Source organism: Myxine glutinosa, chromosome 3 (assembly GCF_964187855.1).
Source record: "Myxine glutinosa chromosome 3, kmMyxGlut1.1, whole genome shotgun sequence".
Classification (NCBI taxonomy): domain Eukaryota; kingdom Metazoa; phylum Chordata; class Myxini; order Myxiniformes; family Myxinidae; genus Myxine; species Myxine glutinosa.
In genome coordinates, this window is record NC_136263.1 from 104,144,870 (window position 1) to 104,163,775 (window position 18,906).

Genomic DNA, 18,906 nt, shown 5'->3' on the forward strand with positions numbered 1-18,906 from the left:
GGTGTTTGTATTCATCATTGTACATAATCATTGTATTGCAAATTACTGCACGAGTACAATTGCTCCTTGTGTTACAAATCCGTACTTTTGCTTTGTCAGGAATTACAAATCATCTCAATGGTACATATTGTGCCAACTCAGTGTCACACAGTTAGAGCTGAAGCACCTGTAAACCCAATATTTCACCTATTTGAACCAATACCTTTAGACCATGGACAAACTCCATCTGTTCTTTTGAGTTGAAAGAAAAATTGTGTTCCGTGCTTTTTGATTTCCAAAGTGTGCTCCAGCTTGGAGTGCAATTATGAACCAGAACAAAAAACATGTGATTGTGGATTTTGGAATGAGAATCGTTGTCCTCAGTAGATGTACCACATGGCTGCTGTTGCTTTACTCGATGGAAAGTGGCAAGAATTTGGAATTTGCCCAGGTGGTATGCCAGTGATAACTTTCCTCCTTTTTTCAAAAGACACAAAGGGATCTTTAAAATCTACAAACAACCAATGCTCGCAGAAAGGTCTTTTGGCTTAATGTCCTTCCAAGGACGCCAGGGTGACAATTTATAGCTGGGTCGAGATTTGAACTCAAGCAAGACTTAAAGGCAAGTGCACATATCTTGAGGCTATTCTGCCAGCCAAGGAGGGGAAGGTTAATGAGCACCTGTCGAGAATGAAGGAAGAAGAGGAGTTTTATGTTATCAAAGTCTAAAATCATTTCAATATTCGTGTAAAAATAGTGGTGTTGGTTACAATGACTATTAATAGTCCATTGGGTTGTTTTTTTTAACTCAACTGGACTATGTCCAGCTGAATTTTGTCGACACCCAGTGTCCGTCGTCCGTCTGTCTGTCTGTCTGTCTGTCATCTGCAAACAATTCGATGTCTCCACTCTAAAAGTCACAAATATTGATTAAATTTGATGAAACTTGTTATGCAGCATCATTAAGACATAAACTAGTTTGGGATTGCATTTGGGCATTGCATGCCCAAAAATTGGCGTGGCAGGGCGGCCATATTGAAAAATCAATTTTTGTCAATCTGGTACTTCCTAATGCAGCTTGAAGGCTGAAACTTGGTGTGTAGGCAGTATGTAACAAACCTCAACACATATATTACGGGTTTTGACGATGTCCGAAAAATGACCTCGTCGTAACCTATGACATGACTTGACCCATACACATCAGTTTGGACGACGTTCAAGCTCTAAAAGTCACAAATACTGATCAAATTTGATGAAACTTGTGCGTTTTGCTTATTAAAAATATTTGAAAATTTTCATTTTTATGGTTTCCATGGAAACAAGTTGGACATCATGCATTTTGTTATACATTTCGTTTCCGGAGCAGAACTCAAAAACCGTTCAATACATCTTGACTTAACTTTGTACACATATTAGTTAGGTGCTGACCTGGTGCCTTTTGCCACTTAGAGATTTTAAAGAAAATTAATTTTTCTGCTTTCCATGGAGACAAGTTGGACTTAGTGGATCTCATCAATTATTATTACAGACAAATTCCTGTACTTCGTCCGCAACGTGTTCAATGCATCACATTTAGGCTTTGCTTCATAACCTTGACTGACTGGCAGTTTTAAACTTGTGTGAATTGTTGATCCATTAATGAGGAATGCTGCTTTTCCTGTTTGTGCACACAATAGTATCCGGCAGTCATCTGGATTTTCTCCAGCTTCTTTAGGTAGGTGTCTATTCAGTGCTTTGTAGAGAGCTTTGATAACAACAGACTTTCCAACCCCTGCTCCTCCTGTCAAATCTGAAATCTGAGAAAAGTAATTGTAGTTTTACTTTTCATGTCTCACTGAAAACTCTTTTTTTTTTCTAGTTTCTTGTTTAAATATGAGAAACCTTCAACGTTACTGGACCTCTTTAGCACATATAAACTATATACAGACTTGGCATTAAAATGGAATATTTTTTTGGGGGGTGAACTTACTTTTCAAGATGACTTAGAACCAAAAGTTCATTGGAATTATGTTGAAATTATTCTAGATTTTGTTAATGTGACCTTTAAAAGAAACAAAAACCACATTTGACATTTCGAAACAAATAAATTGATCCTTGAAAGTGATGTAAACTGATATCGAACTCAATTCACGGACAGTACTACGTTAAACTTCTGTGCGTTTTCCAGAAGTATCTCTTTATTTTGCACATTAGCCAAAAAATTATTTAACAAAAACAAAAGTAAAATTACGACTGGGATTACGGACAGTAAAATTACAGTACAGTACTTCGTGTAACCCCCACGAGCATTCAGGAGATCACGTACACGTTGAGGGATGCTGTTCACGAGATTTGCCAAAGTTTGGACAGGAATCGCTTGCCATGCAGTGACAATAGCCTGCTGCATTTCACGCACAGAGGTCGGCTGCTGGTCCAAGTGGTCGATTTGACGCGTTAATTCTGCCCACAAGTTCTCTATCGGATTCATATCCGGGGACATGCCAGGCCACTCCATATGCTCTACACCACGGTCAGCAAGAAAGTGTTGGATCATGCGAGCACGATGACACCATGCATTGTCATCTTGGAAGACAAAGTTTACTCAAAAGGCTGCACGAGCAAATGGAAGCAATGTTTCTTCAAGAATGGCCCTGTACTTGAGCTGGTTCAGGTTTCAATTCAGAACAACCAGGTCAGATTTGCCCCCTGCATGAAAAGCAGCCCAAACGGTCACCCCACCACCTCCAGCTTGGACTCTTGGCACTATACATCCTTTGTTGTAGGCTTCATGCACTTGTCTGCGCACTCGGATGCGGCCATCTTGACGATAGACCAGAAATCTAGACTCGTCACTGAAGATCACGTGATTCCAGTGTCCTGGCTGCCATTGACGGTGCTCTCTGGCCCACTGCAATCGGCACTGGCGGTATTGTCTGGTCAGGCGTGGCTTTCTCAGGGGAAGCCTGGCACGATAGCCTGCTTGAACCAGTCGTTAGTTGACTAGCCTTCTGGATACAGGCACATTTGTCAGTTGCTGCCACTCAGACCTAAGCCGATTAGCTGACTTGGTACGGCCATTGCGGACTAACCGGTGCAGCTGGCGATCATCCCTCCTTGTGGTTCTGCGGGGATGTCCTGGCCTCGGTATTGGAGTAGGGACACCCCTCTGAGCATTTCGTTTCAGGATCTTTGACACCTGACCTTGAGTGATGCCATACTGCCGGGCAATAGCACGCTGTTTCATGCCGTAATTTCGTAAAGCCACCACTCCATGACAAACAGCATTGTCGAGTTGACGGACCATCTCCAGAGGAAGCGGCAATAACATTTGGAGACGTGCAGCAGTTGTTTTCCACTAATACAGAATGCAACAACCCTTGTATACCCGACTGTGAAGCCAATCATCAAATGCACCTGTCCGTACATTTTGCCAAGCCACCTGTGATATAATCCTGTTGTTGACTTCTTGCTGCGACAGACAATCAGTGACATGGTTCTTTTAACAAATAAATCACCGAAGTGTAAAGGGAACTCACCAGATTGATATACTGAGTTAAGAAAGTAAACCCAAGTCAAGAAAAAATATATATTCCATATTAAATGCCAAGTGTGTAGTTTGCGGTTCAATTCTGCATATTCTAACCATATTGATATAGACCAGTTGAGTTCAGGTTCCCTGGAACCTCCAGTTTTATGTGGAGGCATTATGTTTTTGGGTTGCTCGTCTGGCTTTCCATTCGTCCATCTGTGCATTCGCCCGTGTGTCTGTCTGTCCGTGCGTCTATTGTAGGTTTTCGTTACCACGATAACTTAAGAATGGCTGAAGGGATCCAAGTCAAACTTACAGTATAATGATGCAAAGATGAACTGATTAGATTATGAGGTCAAAGGTCAGAGGTCCCGTTTGATAAAAATTCTGTTAACGAGCTAACCTGTGAACCAGCGATGGGATTTTGACCTTGGTACAAGTATGTATTATGATGCAAAGATGAACTGATTCGATTTCGGCATCAGGATGTCAAAGGTCAAATGTCAGGTAAAATACGATACTTGAGAACAGCTGAAGGAATTTGTTGTTTCGTGTGCAGCCTATGGCTGCAAGTTGCATCATTTTCTGGAAGCGTGACTGTGTCTTTGATGCAGTGCCCCTATTACCAGTCAGCTGGTGCTCATTTTGCCGACCTCAGAAGGATGACAGGATGAGTCAACCCACCTGGTGTTATTTCAATGGCATGACAAGGGCTCAAACCCAAGACCCTAATATATTCAGCCAGCCACCTTAACTGTTAAGCAAACACCACGCTTAGCGTCGTTTTTTTTGTTCCCCGCTCCTCCGACAAAGTCGGATACGTGGAATATTGAAATGAGCTTCGATCGACCTTCCATCCATGTTCTTTTGTGAACGTGATATTTCAAAAACTGTTGAACATTTAGGTTTTCATATTTCAGCTGTCTATTCCTCATGACATTATCTCAACTTGATTAGATCACAGCTGTGATTGGCTGAATTCTGTTGCCATGGTGACAATCCCAGTAGCTTGGCTTGTGTCCGAGATATTTCAAAAAACGTTCAAGATTTATGTTTCATATTGTAGGAGTTGCGGATCACGAGAGGGCAAGACACTTTTCAGCTTGTTCAAAGCTACTTTATTCCAACAGAACTAACTCGCGACCGGAACTCATGCATCTTTTATAACACAAAATCACTCTTAAGGGGGCGTGGCTCCAACAACCGAGCGCACGCCACGCCCATACAATCAATAGCCCCACTGGTCCTGTGCCTGTGGATTATGTCTCAATGGGGTAACCCCCACTTGCGCCCCCCCAGAATTCACTCGCACGGGCAATGTCAGGTTTTGGGGGGCCTTAACCACCCGGCCGAAATGACTGATGACCCGAGCAGGGACTGTTAGCGGCTTGGCGGTGGGCGGGCCAACCGGGGACTTACCCGACGGGGGACGGCCCCGCTGTGGGGGTTAAGCCACCCGAGGGGGCTGGTTTAGGTCCAAGTGAGCCGGCTTGAGGCGGTCCACCGAAAGGTGGTCCGGTTTGCCGCCGATGTCGACCACGAAGGACTTGTCCCCGGCCTCCAGAACGCGGAAAGGCCCGGCGTAAGGTGGCCGAAGCGGCCCCCAATGTGCGTCCTGGTGAACAAAGACGTACTCCGCTGTACGTAGATCCGCCGGGACGTGGGCCTGAGGCAAGCCATGTTGAGATATGGGCACTGGTGCAAACATCTTGGCATTCTCCCGGAGAACTGACTGCTGACGGGCAGCGGACCAGGGTCTTGTGGCGTCAGGCATGAACGCCCCGGGAACCCGCAGCGGCTGGCCATCGCCGAGCTCCGCAGATGAGGACTGGAGGTCTTCCTGAGGGGCTGTCCTGAGGCCCAAGATTACCCACGGGAGCTTGTCGGCCCAACTGTCATCCCGGAGGCTGGCCCTGATAGCAGCTTTCATAGAGCGATGGAACCTCTCACACAATCCATTAGCCTGGGGATGATATGCAGTGGTGCGATGGAGCTTTACCCCTAACCCCTGGGCGACAGCACCCCAGAGCTCTGAAGTGAACTGGGGCCCCCTGTCTGAAGAGCTGTCCGAGGGGGCACCCAAACGGGCAACCCAAGTGCCGATGAACGCCCGGGCCACATCGGCGGACGTCGTAGATGTAAGCGGGACGGCCTCTGGCCACCTGGTGGTCCTAGCGACCATCGTGAGGATATGGGTGAATCCCCGCGAGGGGGGGGAGGGGCCATACCAGGTCCACGTTAACATGGTCAAACCGTCGCTCGGGCACTGTGAATGGCGCCAATGGGGCCTGGGTATGGCGATGCACCTTCGAACGTTGGTACTCGACGCAGGTGTTGGCCCAGTCGCGCACATCCTTCCTGAGCCCGTGCCAAACGAACTTTTGCGACACCGCCACCAACTTTTGCGACGCCTTCCTGCGCAGGTGAGAAAGACCATGGACGGCATCGAACACCAGCCGTCTCCAGCTGGTGGGTACGATGGGGCGAGGCTGACCCAACGATACGTCGCACAGTAGGTTGGTGCCCGTGTCCTTGAACGGCACATCAGACAGTCGACGCGCCATGACCGCCGCCCTGCAGGCCTGGACATCCTTGTCGGAGATCTGATCGGCCACCATGCGGGCGTAGACGATGCCAAGGTGAACCGCGCCAGCTATGGACCGGGGGAGACAATCGGCGACCGTATTAACCTTCCCAGCCTCCACTTTAGACGGCAGTGGGACGGCCCCCTCCCTCGTGATGCGGTGGCCGAGAAATTCAATTGAGGTCACCCCGAACAAGCACTTGTCCGGGTTAATGATCAGGCCATGCTGACTGAGGCATTCAAAGAGCGCTCGGAGGTGAAGCATGTGCTCCATCCTGGAAGCGCTGGCGATGAGAATATCATCCAGGTAGACAAACAGAAACGGCAAATCCCACAACGAGCTGTCCGTCAGATGCTGGAAACCTTGGGCCACATTCTTGAGCCCAAAAGGCATATGGAGGAATTCGAAAAGCCCGAACGGTGTAATCACCGCAGTCTTAGGAACGTCCTGCGGCCGGACGGGGACCTGGTGGTAACCAGGAACGAGGTCCAACTTTGAAAAAAAAAACTTTACCAGCCAAGCAGGCAGAAAAATCCTGGATGTGCAGGATTGGGTAGCGGTCAGGGGTAGTGGTGTCGTTAAGGCGGCGATAATCCCCGCACGGGCGCCAAGCGCCTACCGGCTTTGGCGCAATGTGGAGAGGCGAGGCCCACAGGCTGTCGGACCGTTGCACGAGGCCAAGATGCTCCAACGTGTCGAACTCCGCCTTTGCGATAGCGAGTTTCGCCAGGTCGAGGCGTCGAGCCCGGGCGTAGACAGGCGGGCCGGTGGTCGGAATGTGATGCTGCACCCAGTGCTTGACGGCAACGGCGAAAAAGGTGGGCCATGTAAGGGCCGGGAACTTGGTGAGGAGGCAGGCGAACTCATCAGAGGTCGAGAGCGTGCACACAAGCCTCGTCGAGGCGGACCCGCTCAGCGAGCATGGAAGAGAACTGTATGTCTCTGCATGAATGAAGCGCCGATTTTTAACATCCACCAATAGGCCGTTGGCGCAGAGGAAATCAGTGCCCAGCACAGAGGACACCATTATTGACAATAATATGGCCCTGCATCACCAAAGAAAGACAGTGAGGTGGGTGTGATAGTATGGTTAAGTCTTGAAATAAAAATGGCCACAGTTACCTTTCAATGAAGACCAGTCCTTATGTGAGGGCTTACTGTTTGAAGATCTTAGAGTATCTGTTTTCATAATGATTGAAGAAAAATGTGATTTTTCTAAAGATTTCGGCAATCATTCGATTCTACATTCTGGAAATGCTTCCCTTACTTACAGGATCCTCAGCACAAGAGTGGTTGAACTGGAAACAAAGCTGAAAACATTGGAAACTTTTGGATTCTGAAGGGTGACAGGTAGTTTGGACTTCATTTCCTTTTTTTTATATTTAACTTGTCATCAATTTGCTTCCAGTAACTACAGTCACGTGAAAAAGTAAGTACACCCCATATAAAGTTTTGACTTTTTCAACATATTTCAACATCCAGCTATTTGTTCTTCATTTCAACAATATTGATAGATAAAGGTGATATAATATCACAAATATCATGAAACATTTACATTTTGTAGTCCATTGTATAATTTAAATAAACATAAATGCAAATTTCGCATTTGGAAAAAGTAGGTACACCCCTACATTTATCACTACTTCAAACCTAAAATACCTAAAATTAGAATCAGGTGCACCAGCTCAGGTGCAAATGATGAGAACATCGTCAGAGAGGATCTTGGAGGAACCTGTCTTATTTAAATCTCAGACATTTAGTTTGGTTTGCTCTTTGTTGTTGAAGTGTGTGGCGTCACCATGCCTAGATCAAAAGAGCTTTCTGAGGCCTTCAGAAAGAAGGTTATAGATGCCCACGAGTCTGGGAAGGGATTTAAAAAGATCTCCAAACAATTTGAAATCCATCATTTGACTGTCCGGAAGATCATCTGCAAGTGGAGAAGATTCCAAACAACTGCCAACTTGTTTAGGCCAGGCCGCCCCAGCAAGTTCAGCCCAAGAGCAGACCGCAAGATGCTGAAAGAAATCTCGAAGAACCCCAGAATGTCATCACGGGACCTACAGGTAGCTCTTGCCACTGTTGATGTCAAAGTGCACGAGTCTACCATTAGAAAGAGGCTGCACCAATTTGATCTACATGGGAGGTGTGCCAGGAGAAAACCTTTGCTGTCCAGAAAGAACATCAGGGCAAGACTAAAGTTTGCCAATGAACACCTCGGCAAAGACCAGCACTTCTGCAACAATGTGCTCTGGACAGATGAGTCAAAGGTAGAGCTATTTGGCCACAGTACCAGAATACATGTTTGGCGAAAACCAAAGACAGCATTTGACCAGAAGAACCTGATACCAACTGTAAAGCATAGTGGTGGAAATATTATGGTTTGGGGCAGCTTTGCTGCATCAGGGCCTGGGCAGCTCACCATCATAGAATCCACTATGAATTCTTCATTGTACCAGAGGGTGCTTGAGGATAATGTGAGGCCATCTGTCGGAAGTTGAAGCTCAACGGAAGGTGGACCTTGCAACATGACAATGACCCTAAACATACCAGTAAATCCACCAAGGAATGGCTGGAAAGAAAGAAATGGAGGGTTCTGGAATGGCCAAGTCAAAGTCCGGATCTAAATCCCATCGAGATGTTGTGGGGGGATTTGAAACGAGCTGTGCATCCAAGAAACCCCTCAAGCATCGCACAGCTGAAAGAATTCCGCATGGAGGAGTGGGCAAAAAATTCTCCCAGTCGATGTCAGAGACTGGTTGACAGTTATAAGAAACGCCTACTTGAGGATGTTTCTGCCAAAGGGGGCAATACCACCTATTAGAGCCAAGGGTGTACTTACTTTTTCCACATGCGAAATTTGCATTTATGTTTATTTAAATTATACAATGGACTACAAAATGTAAATGTTTCATGATATTTGTTATATTATATCACCTTTATCTATCAATATTGTAGAAATGAAGATCAAATAGCTGTATGTTGAAATATGTTGAAAAAGTAAAAACTTTACACGTGGTGTACTTACTTTTTCACATGACTGTATAGCAGCTTGCAATGCTGGGCATCATATGAGCCAATAGCAGTGATAGGGTTAATAAAAAAGTTCAAAATTCTGATCAACATAGCTTCACATAGCGGCATGAAAAATCTACACCCAGACCCTTTGTGACGCATGAGAAAGAGTGTCTTGTAGAACATGTGGAGGAAATGAAGGAACAGGTATTGTAGTGAATAATAAATGTTCATTTATTGCATAACACTCTGGCATGAGGAATTAGGCTGTTTCCAATTTTGAGACAAGATTTTCTTAATAAATTTATTCCAGAATGAACATCGATTCAAAGATCGAGGATGTCAATAAATTTTGAGTTCACTTTTATTTTTTATATTTAAGGTTAACATACAAGAAAAAAATAGCTGTGCTCTTGTTAAACCTCTACCAAAATTACATTTTTGCTATCAATAGTTTATCAGCACCAACTTTTATAAAGCATTGTGACAAAGTGAACATCAACTTTCATAAATTTCCTCTCAGCAACCAACAGCTCTGAAGTTTTTGTGCCACATCACTGTATTCTTCTGTTTTCCCATATGGTGTTTGTGGTGTGATTGCAGATAAAACGACAAGACAGAGAGATTCAGGCAACAAAAGAAAAAGTTGGTGAATTACAGACCGAATGTGACTTCTCTAAGGACCTCCAAACAGCTTGGCTCCTTCTCCGACCTCACTCGCTCCGCCTCTTTCTCCTCTCCTTCTTCTCCCTCTTCTTCTTCCTCCGGTTCCCGATCCGGTTTCTTTTTAAAACACTAACTTTTTTTACCTTTTGAAAACAGTAATCTCTATTTCACTTAAACGATAACAATAATAGTACATGGAACCAAAAATGTTTACAGTGGATGAGAACCACAACAACGGAAGTGACGAATCCGTAACATAAGACATATAAAAGATGAGAAAGTCTTCTTTGACAAATGCAAGGTACCTATAAATACAATATTGTCGTGCAACCGCCGAAATTAATATCTGGCAGTCGCGGATGCCGATCACGAAGGCTTTAACTCCGAGGCGGAAACTCAATGGCGGATTCCAAAACCTAAAGCCCCTAAGCGCGCGGAATGGAGGGAAGCGGCGAGAGTCCCCGCAGCCTTAACTATCAAATCAATCAGGAAACTGCGTTCAGATAATATGCACAAAAAGTAATATAAGGGTTCATTCAATGAAAGCAAGGACAGGAAAAGCACGCGCCGGTAATAAATATCCTAAATCGGGATCCCGCACACCGACTTCAGAAACACAACGAGGGGAATATGAATTAAAGAAAAGAACACATCATGTAAAATGTATACGCGGAGCTCGGCTTATCTGTCTTTGTCGTCTTGTATTGTTTGCCATCCACCACGGCCCTGCTCGGCCCCGATGCACCCACGAGGCCTCGCTCCAAGCTCCGATCCTCTCGCCGCCCACGAGGTCCGTGCACCAAGCTCCAAAGCACCCAACACAGACCAGCGGCTTCACACGAGGTTGATCCCCACACAAAGCACGAAAAGACAGGAACGGAGAGAATGCAGGTGTGAATGCACGTCTCGACCTTCCAACTCGCTTCTCAACTGCTCACTGCCAACTGCGCACTGCAAAACCAACTCTCGACCACGAATCCACCTGCTCTCAACTCAGGAATGTCACTCTCTACTGAACTGCCAGGGGCCAGGAGTGAACTCGTCTCAACTCAACACCAACTTGTGACTCATGGGCTGCGCGACTCTCAACTCCTCCTGCTCAACTGCCAGCAAAGGCGTCCGGCGCTGTTAATATCTTTGGCCGGTGACGTCAGCTTTGGCGCACTGTCCTGCCAATCAGAGCCTCCCCCGACTCGCCGGCTCGTCCAGGGGCACGCCCACTGCACCACTCTCACTCCTGTCCCCTATTCCTTGGTCACAGCACGTGCTATGCGAGGCGGGTAGGCCTCCCGGAGGTGCAAATGGTGGCGGCCATTATCGGCGGTGTATTCACCCGATTTCTTCCTAAGTCATGTCAGGGGGGAAGGGCGTCATTAATGTTATACTAAAGGTCCTAACTAGTGTCTATGTGGTCTGCAGTGCCATAAGGGACAAAGGTTTGATTACTAGGTGAGACATACAAGGGCTCTACTCATTAACCCCTGCACTACCTATCACCCGAATCTCCTGGTAGATTCACAATTATACACCTTAACCGACAAAACGCCTAAACACACAGAACTTATTACAGTTAGATTCCCTATTGCGACAGTCGAAGCATGTTACCTACTCAGATCTACTCTGATCTACATATATCACTACTGTTACGTGATCCTCTCCGACCTCCTGGTCTCGGTATACCTCTGAACCCCGAGAGGAGTCACGGCAGAAAAAAAATGTTATTCCGTGTCAAAATCAATATTGAAACCACACCAAGGGTTATCAACAAACAAATAATGTATTAAAACTCACACAGGAATACGATACAACAATTGATAGCAATCAACAATACAATCAACACATCTGAAGATGGTACCATCCGCTAAAGTAAGATAACTCATTGCGCTCCCAGTGAATGAAGAAGAACACTCCTCAATGTATCTATAACTCAAGGGTGATCCCGGTGAGGAGGCGATGAGGGGAGTAATGAGGTGTTAGCAAAGCGTGGACAGTCCCGTGGTCCAAACACACAGCAAACTGGCGGCGAAAAGGGAAATCCCAAAGGCGCGAACCAGACATGCACGTTCACCGTTCAATCAGCGAACCGCAGCGTAATCTTCAAATGCCGCTTTTGCGCACACACATCCCCGGCAGACGACCGGATGGTGAGAAACATTGACGCGTAGCAAAACCTTTTTCAGTGAATGACGCGCGAGGTTCAAAATGGCCGACGGCTCTTACGTGAGTTGAAGCGACCTGGCGGGGAATTCTTCGAAACCTCAACGCCTATACCTGACTACGCAGGTTTCTCAATCCGACAGCGATAACACCGATCGCAGGAAATTCCTTTCAAGGACTCAAAGTTCACTCGCGACGTTCGCTCGACCACGCTCGCTACGGAGCTTCAAGATACGCGTCTTCTCCCACTTTTCTCCTCACCTCGTCTTCCGTTTTTCGATCCGGCTTCCTGACTCTTTTTTACCATGAGCGCTTTTAACCTTTTAACCACAATAACCATTAACCTTTTAACCACAATAACCATTTCCCTTAAACAACAATAACCATAATACCGAGAACCAGGAATGTCTCAGTGGATGAAAACCACAACCACGGAAGTGCCGAATCCATAACACTTCCCCCCCATAAGAAAGAAAGTTTGAACACAGCGAAAACTTTATTTGCAGGCAAACTCTTTGAACAAACAAAAGTAAACTCACAACCCAAATCATCAATTCCTGTGAACAACAATAATCAATATTTCCCAAAAATAAAGCAACAAAACTTCGAACAACCCACAGAGATTTCCAAAGTTAATTGACTCTGGACAAAGCGACAGCCACGACATTGTCCCTGCCCTTTACATGTTCAATTTCCCAGTTGGACTCCTGCAAAGCCAAACTCCATCTTATCCCCCTCTGATTTTCCTTTTCGTTTCTTTTGAATGAAGGTTAAGGGGTTGTGATCTAAAATCCAAAGGCCAGCAAATCGATAGCACTTTCCCCGGGAGGCCGAGCTGAAAGCCAGGTTCCATGGTGGTTGGGTGGTGAGGCCTGGAAGTATTCACTACATGGACGCTTTTAGGAACGTGAAGTTCACGGTTAGTCCGTGCAGGAAAGTTCACTAAATGGACGCCTTTAGGAACGTGGCGTTCACGGTTAATCCGTGTCGGAATTTTGGCTCGGCTGCTCCGCAGCCTTCAGTGCTTCAACTCTTTCTAACTTTCGTAATAATCTCGGTTGGACTGCTTGTCACTGTAGTCACGTGAATAGCGGTCTCCTTCTCGGCCACTACCCTGATTAATCATTCCTTCGGGAGCTGCCGTAACTCTGGGAGCCTCCATTGTAATATCGACTGCGGCCACCACCAAAACTACCGCCACGTTTTCCTCTTCTGTAGCCCCCTCGACGCCTAAGGCCTGCCTTCTCTACGGCTATGGTCCGACCATCCAAATCCTGGCCATTCCAATCCTTTTCTGCATCTTTGGCGTCCTTTGTGTTTTCAAACGTGACAAAGCCAAACCCTCTTGACTTTTGTGTTTCCCTGTATTTTACCAGCCGCACTTCCAAAACCGGTCCATATTTGCTGAAGACAGAGGTCAGAACTTCTTCCTTTGTTTTGAAGTTCAGTCTACCTACAAATAGCTTGCCAAATTTGCCGCCATCCCCGACGGGTGTGGTGTTATTTTCCCTACTGGGCTTTTTAACAACCATCGGGTGACCAGAAACTTGACCCCCTGCCAAATCATTACCGATAACAAAAGATACTCCCTCTACAGGAAGATTGGCTTGTAAACCTACGGTGACCGGTCCTGACACCAAATCAGACTCCAAATGGATGACATGAAGTGGAGCTCTAACACAGCCACCAATCCCCTGTAAATGAACACTATCACCAGTTGCCGTCTCCTCTGTCAATGGCAAAATGCCTTCAAGCATTAAAGATTGATTTGCTCCTGTGTCCCTCAATACCCTAACAGGTCTCTGGTTAGTCGAGTCTCCATCCAGTGACACAAACCCCTCTGAAATAAATGGTTGGTAACCCTTTTGAGGGCGATTTCTCACATTTGCCATTGCATTTGGAGTTGTACTAGTCGGACTCCACTCCTTATTTTCCTTTTCCAGAGCATAACAGTGGGACATCAAGTGTTCAGGTTTATGGCAAAAAGCGCAAGCAGGCCCGGAGGAGAACCTCGTGGTCTGCCTCGAGCCCCCCCGGAAGATAGGTCTGTCTTGGAACCGTAGTCTTCTGATTTCTAAAAGTTTTGGTATCAGAGTTGTCCTCATAGTCATCTCGAGGCCACCCCCATGAATTTTCGTTCTCCGCACCGGATGTACCATAGCTCCCCTGGCTAGGTCTCGGCAAGAAATTTGGTTTGTGGAACCCCATCCTGTGGGTTAAGGCATAGTCATCCACCATGGTTGCTGCCTCATACAGCTTTGGTACTTTCCTTTCCTCCAGATGAACTTTAATGTCCTCGTGGACACACTGTTGGAATTCCTCCACCAGGATCAATTGTCGCAATAGTTCGAAGTCTTCCCCAACCCTTTTGAATCACACCACCTATCAAACATGGTTTCTTTCATTCTGGCAAACTCCACATGGGTCTCACTCTCCCTCTTCCTGGCATTCCGGAATTTTTGCCGGTAAGCTTCAGGGACCAATTCATCGGCTTTGAGAATGGTTTTCTTCACTATCTCATGATCTGCACATTGGTCAATCGGTAAAGCCGAATAAATATCTTGAGCTTTACCCACCAGAACACTTTGCACTAACATGGTCCAGGACTCCTCAGGCCATTTTACCAGTTGAGCCACTTTCTCAAAGTGTGAAAAAAAATTGGCTACCCTCCTTTTCATTGAAGGGTGGAACCAGCCTCACATGTCTGCCAACATCCCAGGTGTTCTGACTGGGTGTCGAACCAGTCGGCATGGATGGTACCTCTCCCCGTTCTTTCATTAAATCCAGCTCCTTGAGTTTAATTTCCTGCTGAAGCGCCATTTCACGTTCCCTTAACTCCCTTTTGGCTTTTTTCTCCTCTGCTTTTCCCTTTTCCCTTCTCTCTTCGAGTTCCCTTGCAGCTCTCCTTTCCTCTGCTTGTTCCTTTTCTCTTCTCTCTTCGAGTTCTCGTTCCTGTGTTGCTCTTCTTTCCTCGAGTTCTCTTTCCTGTACGGCTCTTCTTTCCTCGAGTTCTCTTTCCTGTGCTGCTCTTCGTTCCTCGAGTTCTCTTTCAACTCGCCTTTCCTCTGTTTTTTTCTCTTCTCTTCTGTCTTCGAGTTCCCTTTCAACTCTCCTTTCCTCTGCTTTTTTCTCTACTAACCTTTCCTGGCTCTGCAATTGCATCTCCAGTTTCCGGAGCTCCACATTTTCTTGTTCCTCGGGAAACCAATCCAAGGCTGCCTCTTCCCATGTTCCTTGTCCCACCAGAGATTATCACCAATCTCTGCATCTCTGCTTTCCTTATATTCGCTCGGACCTCCAAGCTGAAATGTCGGGCCAATACCAAGAGTTCCGATTTTTTTAATGCTTGGAACTGTGCCTCACTAGGGGACGCCGCAAACTTTCCTGCGTCAAACACCATAGTGACTATCCGTTAACACCTGTTAACCTTCACACAAAAATTTTCCAATTTTGGAAAAATTTGGGAATTTTGGAAAAATTTCCCAATTTGGTAATTCTGGTAATGTTAGGGAATTCTTTCCCGGACAAAATTTAGGGAATTTAATCCACAGTGCGAGATTAAGGGAATTTAATCAGCAAAGCCGAGCCCCAAATTTCTCCACAGTACGAGCCCCCAATTTCAATCTGGGTTAATCCCGAACGAATGTTATTAGGGAATTTTTAATCCCGGACGAAGACCCAATTTCGGGCCCACGAGTCAATTGGACGAGCCCCCAATTCCTGTTGCGTGTTCCTCCCCGACCTCCTGGTCTCGGTATACCTCCGAACCCCGAGAGGAGCCACGGCAGAAAAAAAATGTTATTCCGTGTCAAAATCAACATTGAAACCACACCAAGGGTTATCAACAAACAAATAATGTATTAAAACTCACACAGGAATAACGATACAACAATGATAGCAATCAACAACACAATCAACACATCTTAAGATGGTTCCATCCGCTAAAGTAAGATAACTCACTGCGCTCCCAGTGAATGAAAAAGAACACTCCTCAATGTCTCTATAACTCAAAGGTGATCCCGGCGAGGAGGCGATGAGGCGAATAATGAGGTGTAGGCAAAGCGTGGACAGTCCCGTGGTCCAAACCCACAGCAAACTTGCGGCGAAAAGGGAAATCCCAAAGGCGCGAACCAGACGTGCACGTTCACCGTTCAATCAGCGAACCGCAGCGTAATCTTCAAACGCCGCTTTTGCGCACACACATCCCCGGCAGATGACCAGATGGTGAGAAAAGTTGACGCGTAGCAAAACCTTTTTCAGTGAACGACGCGCGAGGTTCAAAATGGCCGACGGCTATTACGTGAGTCGAAGCGACCTGACGGGGAATTCTTCGAAACCTCAACGCCTATACTTGACTACGCAGGTTTCTCAATCCTACAGCGATAAGACCGATCGAAGGAAATTCCTTTCAAGGACTCAAAGTTCACTCGCGACGTTCGCTCGACCACGCTCGCTACGGAGCTTCAAGACCCGCGTCTTCTCCCACTTTTCTCCTCACCTCGTCTTCCGGTTCTCGATCCGGCTTCCTGTCTCTTTTTTACCATGAGCGCTTTTATCCTTTTAACCACAATAACCATTAACCTTTTAACCACAACAACCATTTCCCTTAAACAACAATAACCATAATACCTAGAACCAGGAATGTCTCAAGTGGATGAAAACCACAACCACGGAAGTGCCGAATCCGTAACACTACCCAAATTCGTAACAATATTATGCGGAATGTTTGTATTCATCATTGCACATAATCATTGTATTGCAAATTACTGCACTGAGTACATTTGCTCCTTGTGTTACAAATCCGTACTTTTGCTTTGTCAGGAATTACAAATCATCTCAATGGTACATATTGTGCCAACTCAGTGTCACACAGTTAGAGCTGAAGCACCTGTGAACCCAATTTTTCACCTACTTGAACCAAACCTTTAGCCCATGGACAAACTCCATCTGTTCTTTTGAGTTGAAAGAAAAATTGTGTTCCGCGCTTTTGATTTCCAAAGTGTGCTTCAGTTTGGAGTGCAATTATGAACCAGAACAAAAAACATGTGATTGTGGATTTTGGAATGAGAATCGTTTTCCTCAGTAGATGTACCACATGGCTGCTGTTGCTATACTCGATGGAAAGTGGCAAGAATTTGGAATTTGGCCAGGCGATATGCCAGTGATCACTTTCCTCCTTTTTTCAAAAGACACAAAGGGATATTTCAAATCTACAAACAACCAATGCTCGCAGAAAGGTCTGCTGGCTTAATGTCCTTCCAAGGACGCCAGGGTGACAATTTATAGCTGGGTCGAGATTTGAACTCAAGCAAAACTTAAAGGCAAGTGCACATATGTTGAGGCTATTCTGCCAGCCAAGGAGGGGAAGATTAATGAGCACCTGTCGAGAATGAAGGAAGAAGAGGAGTTTTATGTTCTCAAAGCCTAAAATCATTTAAATATTCGTGTAAAAATAGTGCAGTGTTGGTTACAATGACTATTAATAGTCCATTGGGTTATTTTTAAACTCAACTGGACTATGTCCAGCTGAGTTTTTGTCGACACCCAGTGTCCGTCGTCTGTCTGTCTGTCTGTCGTCTGTAAACAATTCGACGTCTATGCTCTAAAAGTCTAAAAGTCACTCCCCTAAAGCATATTAGACTTTTATATTTTGAGTTTTATATTTGAGTGTTTTTTATCTATAAGTGGAAATGTGACTGTGATGTGTTGCCTGTATGCAGTTTGTGACGTGCTGTCAGAGAAGGGAGCACAGAACCTACCGGTTACAAAGAAGTCTGTTGCAGACCTTCACTCACTTTGTGGAACTTTGTTTGACACCACAATTGACAAGAATATGGCCCTGCATCACCAAAGAAAGACAGTGAGGTGGGTGTGATAGTAGGGTTAAGTCTTGAAATAAAAATGGCCACAGTTACCTTTCAATGAAGACCAGTCCTTATGTAAGGGCTTACTGTTTGAAGATCTTAGAGTATCTGTTTTCATAGTGATTGAAGAAAAATGTGATTTTTCGAAAGATTTCGGCAATCATTCGATTCTACATTCTGAAAATGCTTCCCTTACTTACAGGATGCTCGGTACAAGGGTGGTTGAACTGGAAACACAGGTGAAAACATTGGAAACTTTTGGACTCTGAAGGGTGACAGGTAGTTTGGACATCATTTCGTTTTTTTTAAATTTAACTCGTCATCAATTTTCTTCCAGTAACTACTGTATGTATACATACATAATCTCTCTATCCATACAACTTCATTTGACCCTAACTTCCTTTTTGACATTAAAAATTCCACACAACAGCCATCCTAAAACCCTGAATTTATGGAGTGAACAGAATGAGGGAGTTTGTTCCACAGGAGAGAAAAAAGAGGAAATGGATGAGTGGATCTGAACAGTGATCCTGGATTTAAGTATTTCACCAGAAGGGGGTTGATGGTGGACTGTGAGTGCCCTGCAGAAACCTGGGAGGTTTGGGGGGGAAGGACAAAGCACAGAAAAAGCAGAGGGTGCAACACCAGAGAGGAGGCGGTAGAAGACAAAGAGACCACCAACCTGTCTGCGATGGTGCAGTGATAGGCTCATAGACCAGGGGTCCGCAAATATTTTTTGGTCATGGACCAGAACCAAAAATTCCTAGCATCTCACAGGCCACACAATCAAAGACATTTTTAACAAGTAAGAGCTACCTTCTGTGGATCCCTCCCCTAAAAATATTTTTGCATAAAGGTTCATCTATTTTCTCCCCATCAATGCTAACATTCTTCTCTGAGGCAATTAGGGTTGTTACCTCTGCCACCGAAGTTGGAGGGAGATTATGTTTTCACCCCTGTCTGTTTGTTCGTCTGTCTGTGAACAAGATGTTTCAAAAAGTTGTGGACGGATTTGGACTAAACTAGGCGGGGAGGTAGTGTATGTGACAAGGACGAAATGATTAGGTTTTGGTGAAGATCCGGATTCGGATCCGGCTAGTAGAATTTTTAAAGTGATTCTTCACCATCGAGTGAT

At 45.6% G+C, this 18,906-nt stretch overlaps 1 protein-coding gene across 1 annotated transcript in view; it reads left to right on the top strand.

Annotated features, from left to right (window-relative positions):
• LOC137424188 (coiled-coil domain-containing protein 149-like) overlaps positions 1-18,906 on the top strand; it is a 163,389-nt gene that overhangs the window by 139,746 nt on the left and 4,737 nt on the right. The window contains exons 14-16 of the mRNA XM_078774361.1: positions 7,346-7,422; positions 17,628-17,772; positions 17,974-18,050. The gene's annotated coding sequence lies outside the window, so the exon portion shown is untranslated. The remainder of the gene's footprint in view (positions 1-7,345; positions 7,423-17,627; positions 17,773-17,973; positions 18,051-18,906) is intronic.